The following is a 9640-nucleotide window of genomic DNA, read 5'->3' on the forward strand; positions in this document are numbered from 1 at the left end:
ATGAATTGTTCAAATGACTAATACAATGCTTGCTAACCGTCAATAAATTTACAACCTCTACTTCTTAAATGTGAAGTCATTACTCCCCATGGGATAAGCAAATAAAACATATATAAATTCAGATTTATAACATTCAATTCATTCAACCATTTACTCATAGGATATAAGTGAAGCACACGAGTAAATAAAAAACTACTCAAAAAGATATAAGTGAAGATCAATGAGTAGCTAAATAATTATGGAACTATGCGAAGACTCTCTCTCATTTAAGAATTTCAGATCTTGGTATTTTATTCAAACAGCAAGCAAAGCAAAATAAAATGACATTGCAAGGATAGCACAACTCATGTGAAGAAGCAAAAACTTAGGCTCGACCGATACTAACCGATAGTTGTTGAAGAAGAAAGGTGGGATGCCTACCGGGGCATCCCCAAGCTTAGATGCTTGAGACTTCTTGAAATATTATATTGGGGTGCCTTGGGCATCCCCAATCTTGAGATTTTATGTCTCCTTAATTCCTTTCATATCATGATTTCTCTTTTTATCAAAAGCTTCATTCACAACAAATTCAACAAGAACTCGTGAGATAGGTTAGTATAAATCAATGCAAAAACCTTATCATCTTATACTGTAACAAATTACTAACATTATTATCCAACATTGCATATTAAATTCCTATGCATATTTAACACTCCTATCCTCAAATAGAATCATTAAACAAGCAAGAAAATGCAAACAATGCAAACATAACAGCAATCTGCCAAAACAGTATAGTCTGTAAAGAATGCAAGATTCATCATACTTCCCTAACTCCAAAAATTATAAGAAAAATACTACGCTGTAAAAGATTTATCAGAGCTCATTATGCAAAAATATTTAACATTATATCACTCTCTGAATTTTCTAGGGAATTTTGGCAACAGCGGTAAACTTTCTGTTTTCAAACAGCAACATGTATACTAGCAAAATAAGCATGGTAAAGGCTATCCTTGACATTTTTATTGAAAATAGAGATGCAAAACATTATTATAAATAACAGAAAGCAAATACTAACAAAATAAAATGACGATCTAAGCAAAACACATATCATGTGGCGAATAAAAATATAGCTCCAAGTAAAGTTACCGATGAACGAAGACGAAAGAGGGGATGCCTTCCGGGGCATCCCCAAGCTTAGTTGCTTGGTTGTCCTTGGATATTACCTTGGGCTGCCTTGGGCATCCCCAAGCTTAGGCTCTTGCCACTCCTTATTCCATAGTTCATCGAATCTTTGCCCAAAACTTGAAAACTTCAACCACACAAAACTCAAAACAGAACTCGTAAGCTCCGTTAGTATAAGAGAATAAAACCACCACTTAGGTACTGTAATGAACTCATTATAAATTTATATTTGTGTTAAACCTACTGTATTTGAACTTTTCTATGGTTCATACCCTTACATACTAGCCATAGATTCATCAAAATAAGCAAACAACACAATGAAAATAGAATCTGTCAAAAACAGAACAGTCTGTAGTAATCTGTATCAAACGTATACTTATGGAACCCCAAAAATTATGAAATAAATTGGTGGACCTGAGGAATTTGTCTATTAATCATCTGCAAAAAGAATCAACCTAAAAGCACTCTCCAGTAAAAAAGGCAGCTAATCTCGTGAGTGCTAAAGTTTCTGTTTTTTACAGCAAGATCACAAAGACTTCATCCAAGTCTTCCCAAAGGTTCTACTTGGCACAAACACTAATTAGAACATGAAACCACATCTAACCAGAGGCTAGATGAATTATTTATTACTAAACACGAGCAAAAGGTAAAGAACAAAAATAAAGTTGGGTTGCCTCCCAACAAGCGCTATCATTTAACGCCCCTAGCTAGGCATGATGATTTCAATGATGCTCACATAAAACATAAGAATTGAAACATAAAGGGAGCATCATGAATAATATGACTAGCACATTTAAGTCTAACCCACTTCATATGCATAGGGATTTTGTGAGCAAACAACTTATGGGAACAATAATCAACTAGCATAGGAAGGCAAAACAAGCATAACTTTAAAACTTTAAGCACATAGAGAGGAAACTTGATATTATTGCAATTCCTACAAGCATATGTTCCCCTCTCATAATAATTTTCAGTAGCATCATGAATGAATTCAACAATATAACCAGCACCTAAAGCATTCTTTTCATGATCTGCAAGCATAGAAAATTTACTACTCTCCACGTAAGCAAATTTATTCTTATCAATAGTAGTGGGAGCAAACTCAACAAAATAACCATCATGTGAGGCATAATCGAATTGAAAACTAAAATCATGATGACAAGTTTCATGGTTATCATTATTATTAATAGCATACAAGTCATCACAATAATCATCATAGATAGCAACTTTGTTCTCATAATCAATTGGAACCTCTTCCGAAATAGTGGAATCGTCACTAAATAAAGTTGACACTCTTCCAAATCCACTTTCATATTCATCACAATAAGATTCAACATCCTCCAAAATACCGGGATCAATACTACCTAAAGTTGACACTCCTCCAAACCCACTTTTATCAATATAATCATCATAAATAGGAGGCATGCTTTCATCATAATAAATATGCTCATCAAAACTTGGGGGACAAAAAATATCATATTCATCAAACATAGCTTCCCCAAGCTTGTGGCTTTGCATATCATTAGCATCATGGATATTCAAGGAATTCATACTAACAACATTGCAATCATGCTCATCATTCAAATATTTAGTTCCAAACAATTTAATGCATTCTTCTTCTAGAACTTGAGCACAATTTTCCTTACCATCATTCTCACGAAAGATATTAAAAAGATGAAGCGTATGAGACAAACTCAAATCCATTTTTTGTTTTCTTTTATAGACTAAACTAGTGATAAAACAAGAAACAAAAAGATTCGATTGCAAGATCTAAAGATATACCTTCAAGCACTCACCTGCCCGGCAACGGCGCCAGAAAAGAGCTTAATGTCTACTACACAACCTTCTTCTTGTAGACGTTGTTGGGCCTGCAAGTGCACAGGTTTGTAGGACAGTAGCAAATTTCCCTCAAGTGGATGACCTAAGGTTTATCAATCCGTAGGATGCGTAGGATGAAGATGGTCTCTCTCAAACAACCCTGCAACCAAATAACAAAGAGTCTCTTGTGTCCCCAACACACCCAATACAATGGTAGATTGTATAGGTGCACTAGTTCGGCGAAGAGATAGTGATACAAGTGCAATATGGATGGTAGATATAGGTTTTTGTAATCTGAAATTATAAAAACAGCAAGGTAACTATCGATAAAAGTGAGCGTAAACAGTATTGCAATGGTAGGAAACAAGGCCTAAGGTTCATACTTTCACTAGTGCAAGTTCTCTCAACAATAATAACATAGATAGATCATATAACAATCCCTCAACATGCAACAAAGAGTCACTCCAAAGCCACCAATAGCGGAGAACAAACGAAGAGATTATGGTAGGGTACTAAACCACCTCAAAGTTATCCTTTCTGTTCTATCTATTCAAGAGTTCATAGTAAAATAACGTGAAACTATTCTTTCCGCTCAATCCATCATAGAGTTCATACTAGAATAACACCTTAAGACAAAAATCAACCAAAACACTAATGTCACCTAGATACTCCATTGTCACCTCAAGTATCCGTGGGCATGATTATACGATATGCATCACACAATCTCAGATTCATCTATTCAACCAACACAAAGTACTTCAAAGAGTGCCCCAAAGTTTCTACCGGAGAGTCAAGATGAAAACGTGTGCCAATCCCTATGCATAGGTTCATGGGCGGAACCCGCAAGTTGGTCACCAAAACATACATCCAGTGGCACATGATATTCCATTGTCACCACAGATAATCACGACAAGACATACATCAAGTGTTCTCAAATCATAAAAGACTCAATCCGATAAGATAACTTCAAAGGGGGAAACTCAATCCATTACAAGAGAGTAGAGGGGGAGAAACATCATAAGATCCAACTATAATAGCAAAGCTCGGGATACATCAAGATCGTGCCATAGAGGGTACACGAGAGAGAACACGAGAGAGAGAGATCAAACACATAGCTACTAGTACATACCCTCAGCCTCGCGGGTGAACTACTCCCTCCTTGTCATGGATAGCGCCGGGATGATGAAGATGGCCACCGGTGATGGGATCCCCCTCTGGCAGGGTGCCGGAATGGGCTCCCGAGAGGTTTTTGGTGGCCACAGAGGCTTGCGGCGGCGGAACTCCCGATCTATCTTCATATTCGATGTTTTTAGGGTACGTAGGCTTATATAGGCGAAAGAAGTCAGTCGGGGGAGCCTCGAGGGGCCCACGAGAGGGTAGGGCGCGCCCAGGGGGTGGGAGCCCCCCTGTCTCGTGGCTTCCTCGATGACCCCACGGCTTGCACTCCAAGTCTCCTGGATCATAATCTTTCCAAAAATCACGATGCCGAAGGTTTCATTCCGTTTGGACTCCGTTTGATATTCCTGTTCTTTGAAATACTGAAACATGCAATAAAACAGCAATATGGGCTGGGCCTCCGGTTAATAGGTTAGTCCCAAAAGTAATATAAAAGTGTATAATCCTTCATAAATTAGATACGTTGAAATAGCATGAATGCTTCATAAATTATAGATACGTTGGAGACGTATCAGCTCGCCGCGATGAAGACGGAGCCGGGGCTCGACGCGGGCAAGACAGAGCCTGGACTCTCTGAGGAGGTGGCATTGAAATGTGCGCGCGAGGACTGGGCATAGACTAAGCTAGAGTGCTAGTGATGCGCCCTAGAGCAGTATTCCGCTCAGTGCCGGGGCCACAACGAGGATGAGTCATCGTCCTCGACGACGACGGCGACGACGCGCCGCCACCGGTCCGCCAGGGCAACGGCAGGCAGGAGTCCAGCAGGGGCGGCATCGGCCGCATCATGGAGGAGAAGGACGACGACGATGGCGACGGCAACAGCGACGGCGACTTTGCCGCGCTCAGCGCGTTCTTCCTGTAGCTAGGCTTTTATTTTTTAAGTTTACTATGTAAAAAAAATTTAAGCGCCGAAGTTTATTTTAAGTTTGCTATATTTCACCGAAGTTTATGCCCGTTTGCCAAATTTTAGCCGAACGTATGTTTAATTGTTTTTAAAGAAAACCTTCTGGGTCGACCCTGGGCCGGCGGCTGGGAACCCGATCAGCCCCAAGCCGATTTTTTTGCCGGGTCACCCCAGGCGATGAATTTTCGAGCCCCCTGGGGGGCCAACGGCTAGAGATGCTCTTAGGTGCGTGAGGATGGTGGCAATAGGTGGAAAGAAAATGGGTCTCAACTCTCAACTTCCAACCATGAGTGCATCGGCACCCGACTGCGATTGTTACCAATCTTACTCCTCTAACATTGTTGTTTTTTTCTTCCGAAAAGTTGAGGGCATTAGAGCATCTACCGGGCGCATCAAACCCGCCTTACACACCCGGACGGACCGTCCGGTCACTGTCCAGTCAATACTTTTTTACCCTGACGGGTTCCTCAAACGGCCTCAAACGTCCGGGCTGACAGGCACCCTTCATATCCAGCCTAAATATGGGGCGGATATGAGGCGCTTGGGCACGCTCGCCACGTCAGACCCAACAGCCCGACCCGACCCCAAATTGCACCAAATCCACCCCGAAGACCAGTCAGATTCATTTGGTTACACAGGGATACAACTTCCTCTGTTTCGGAACCCATCCAAACAGCTGTATGGGGAGTGTTGCGGTCGTAGGCCACAAGACCACGGCTAAGCACAACTCCAACACACAATCTCAAATGGTCCGGCCAAGTCGGTTTCAGAGTAAAGGGACAGAAGATGCAGCCCAATGCGCGGTAGCAAATGGATCAATGTCTGTTTTCGGTCCGCTTTTGACCCATTCTCGGCCCAAATTTTGGTCGCGGTTGTGTTGGGACTGCGGGCGGACAGACGGGACGGGCGCCCTTGTCCTCCAGTGGCCCACCCGTCGTGGAAACACTTGCCGACTTTCCCTCCATTTTGCCTAAAACCCTCATGTGTGCCCCTCCTCTCCCTCCTCGATGGTCGGCGGCCCGACGGGTCCCGGCGACTCCCCCCGTGGTTGCGCGCCCCGCGGCAAAGAAGAAAGCTACGAAGAAGCCGCGGTCGGAGCTCTCGCTGGTGGAGCTTGCCAAGTCGATGCCGAATCAGCCAAGAGAAGGAACTGGCGGACAAAGGTGGTGGAGAAGAAGTACGCTGCCGACTATGCCGCCAAGGTGGCAGCACGGTGTGCCGCACTGCACTAGGCCGATGTCGATGGCAAGGAGTCCATCATCGCTAAGGCGCTGTCGGGGAACATAGTAATTTCAAAAATTTCCTACGCACACGCAAGATCATGGTGATGCATAGCAACGAGAGGGGATAGTGTGTCCACGTACCCTCGTAGACCGAAAGCGGAAGCGTTAGCACAACGCGGTTGATGTAGTCGTACGTCTTCACGGCCCGATCGCTGAAGCACCGAACGCACGACACCTCCAAGTTCTTGCACACGTTCAGCTCGATGACGTCCCTCGAACTCCGATCCAGCTGAGTGTCGAGGGAGAGTTCCATCAGCACGACGGCGTGGTGACGATCTTGATGTTCTACCGTCGCAGGACTTCGCCTAAGCACCGTTACAATATTATCGAGGAGGACTATGGTGGAGGGGGGCACCGCACACGGCTAAGAGATCTAGAGATCAATTGTTGTGTCTATGGGGTGCCCCCCTCCTCCGTATATAAAGGAGGAGAGGAGGGGGAGGGCCGGCCCTCAACTATGGCGCGCCCTGGGGAGTCCTACTCCCACCGGGAGTAGGATTACCCCCCTTCCATGTAGTAGGAGTAGCTGTCAAGGAAAGGGAAGAAAGAAGGGAAGGAAGGAGGGGGCGCAGCCCCTCCCCCTAGTCCAATTCAGACTAGGCCTTGGGGGGGTGGGGGTGGCCTGCCCTAGGCAGCCCCTATCTCTTTCCCGTAAGGCCCAACACTTCCCCCCGGCGAATTCCCATAACTCTCTCGTACTCCGATAAATACCCGAATCACTCGGAAACTTTCCGAAGTCTAAATATAGTCGTCCAATATATCGATCTTTATGTCTCGACCATTTCGAGACTCCCCATCATGTCCCAGATCTCATCTGGGACTCCGAACTCCTTCAGTACATCAAAACACATAAACTCATAATATAACTGTCATCGAAACCTTAAGCGTGCGGACCCTACGTGTTCAACAACTATGTAGACATGACCGAGACACGTTTCCGGTCAATAACCAATAGCGGAACCTAGATGCTCATATTGGCTCCTACATATTCTACGAAGATCTTTATCGGTCAAACCGCATAACAACATACGTTGTTCCCTTTGTCATCGGTATGTTACTTGCCCGAGATTCGATCGTCGGTATCTCAATACCTAGTTCAATCTAGTTACCGGGAAGTCTCTTTACTCGTTATGTAATGCATCATCCCGTAACTAACTCATTAGCTACATTGCTTGCAAGGCTTATAGTGATGTGCATTACCGAGAGGGCCCAGAGATACCTCTCCGACAATCGGAGTGACAAATCCTAATCTCGAAATACGTCAACTCAACAAGTACCTTCGGAGACACCTGTAGAGCACCTTTATAATCACCCAGTTACGTTATGACGTTTGGTAGCACACAAAGTGTTCCTCCGATAAACGGGAGTTACATAATCTCATAGTCATAGGAACATGTATAAGTCATTAAGAAAGCAATAGCAACATACTAAACGATCAAGTGCTAAGCTAACGGAATAGGTCAAGTCAATCACATCATTCTCCTAATGATGTGATCCCGTTAATCAAATGACAACTCATGTCTATGGCTAGGAAACTCAACCATCTTTGATTAACGAGCTAGTCACGTAGAGGCATACTAGTGACACTATGTTTGTCTCTTTACTCACACATGTATTATGTTTCCGGTTAATACAATTCTAGCATGAATAATAAACATTTATCATGTAATAATGAAATAAATAATAACTTTATTATTGCCTCTAGGGCATATTTCCTTCAGCCTCCCACTTGCACTAGAGTCAATAATCTAGTTCACATCGCCATGTGATTTAACACCAATATTCACATCTGTATGTGATTAATACCCATAGTTCACATCATCATGTGATCAACACCCAAAGGGTACTAAGGTATGATCATGTTTTGCTCGTGAGAGAAGTTTAGTCAATGGGTCTGTCAAATTAAGAGCCGTATGTATTTTGCAAATATTCTATGTCTACAATGCTTTGCACGGAGCTACTCTAGCTACTTGCTCCCACTTTCAATACGTATCCAGATTAAGACTTAGAGTCATCTGGATTAGTGCCAAAACTTGTATCGACGTAACACTTTACGACAAACCTTTTGTCACCTCCATAATCGAGAAAAATATCCTTATTCCACTAAGGATAATTTTGACCAATGTCCAGTGATCTACTCCTAGATCACTATTGTACTCCCTTGACAAACCAGGGCAGAGTATACAATAGGTCTGGTCCATAGCATGGCATACTTTTATAGAACCTATGACTGATGCATAGGGAATGACATTCATTCTCTTTCTATTTTCTGCCATGGTCAGGATTTGAGTCTTACTCAATTTCATACCTTTGCAACACAGGCAAGAACTCTTTCTTTGACTGTTCCATTTTGAACTACTTCAAAATCTTGTCAAGGTATGTACTCATTGAAAATCTTATCAAGCGTCTTGATCTATCTCAATAGATCTTGATGCTCAATATGTAAGTAACTTTACTGACGTATTTCTTTTAAAGAACTCCTTTCAAACACTTCTTTATGCTTTCCAGAAAAATGCTACATCATTTCTGATCAACAATATGTCACTCACATATACTTATCAGAAAGGTTGTAGTGCTCCGACTCACTTTATTGTAAATACATGCTTCACTGCAAGTCCGTATAAAACTATGCTTTGATCAAGTTATCAAAGCATATATTCCAACTCCGAGATGCTTGCACCAATCCATTGAGGGATCGCTGGAGTTTGCACATTTTGTTAGCATCCTTTGGATCGACAAAACCTTCTGGTTCTATCATATACAACTCTTCTTCCAGAAATCCATTCAGGAATGCAGTTTTGACATCCATTTGCCAAATTTCATAATCATAAAATGCGGCAATTGCTAACATGATTCGGACAGACTTAAGCATCGCTACGGGTGAGAAAGTCTCATCGTAGTCAACCCCTTGAACTTGTCGAAAACCTTTCGCAACAAGTCGAGTTTTGTAGATAGTAACACTACTATCAGCGTATGTCTTCCTCTTGAAGATCCATTTATTTAACTTGGCCTGTTGATCATCGAGCAAGTCAACCAAAGTCCATACTTTGTTCTCATACATGGATCCTATCTCAGATTTTATGGCCTCAAGCCATTTCGCGGAATCTAGGCTCATCATCGCTTCCTCATAGTTTGTAGATTCATCATGGTCTAGTAACATGAATTTCAGAATAGGATTACCGTACCACTCTAGTGCAGATCTTACTCTGGAAGACCTACGAGGTTCGGTAGCAACTTGATCTGAAGTTTCATGATCATCATCATTAATTTCCCCACTTAATCGGTGTAGGAATCACTG

The sequence above is a fragment of the Triticum aestivum genome, chromosome 7B (assembly GCF_018294505.1).
Source record: "Triticum aestivum cultivar Chinese Spring chromosome 7B, IWGSC CS RefSeq v2.1, whole genome shotgun sequence".
Lineage (NCBI taxonomy): Eukaryota > Viridiplantae > Streptophyta > Magnoliopsida > Poales > Poaceae > Triticum > Triticum aestivum.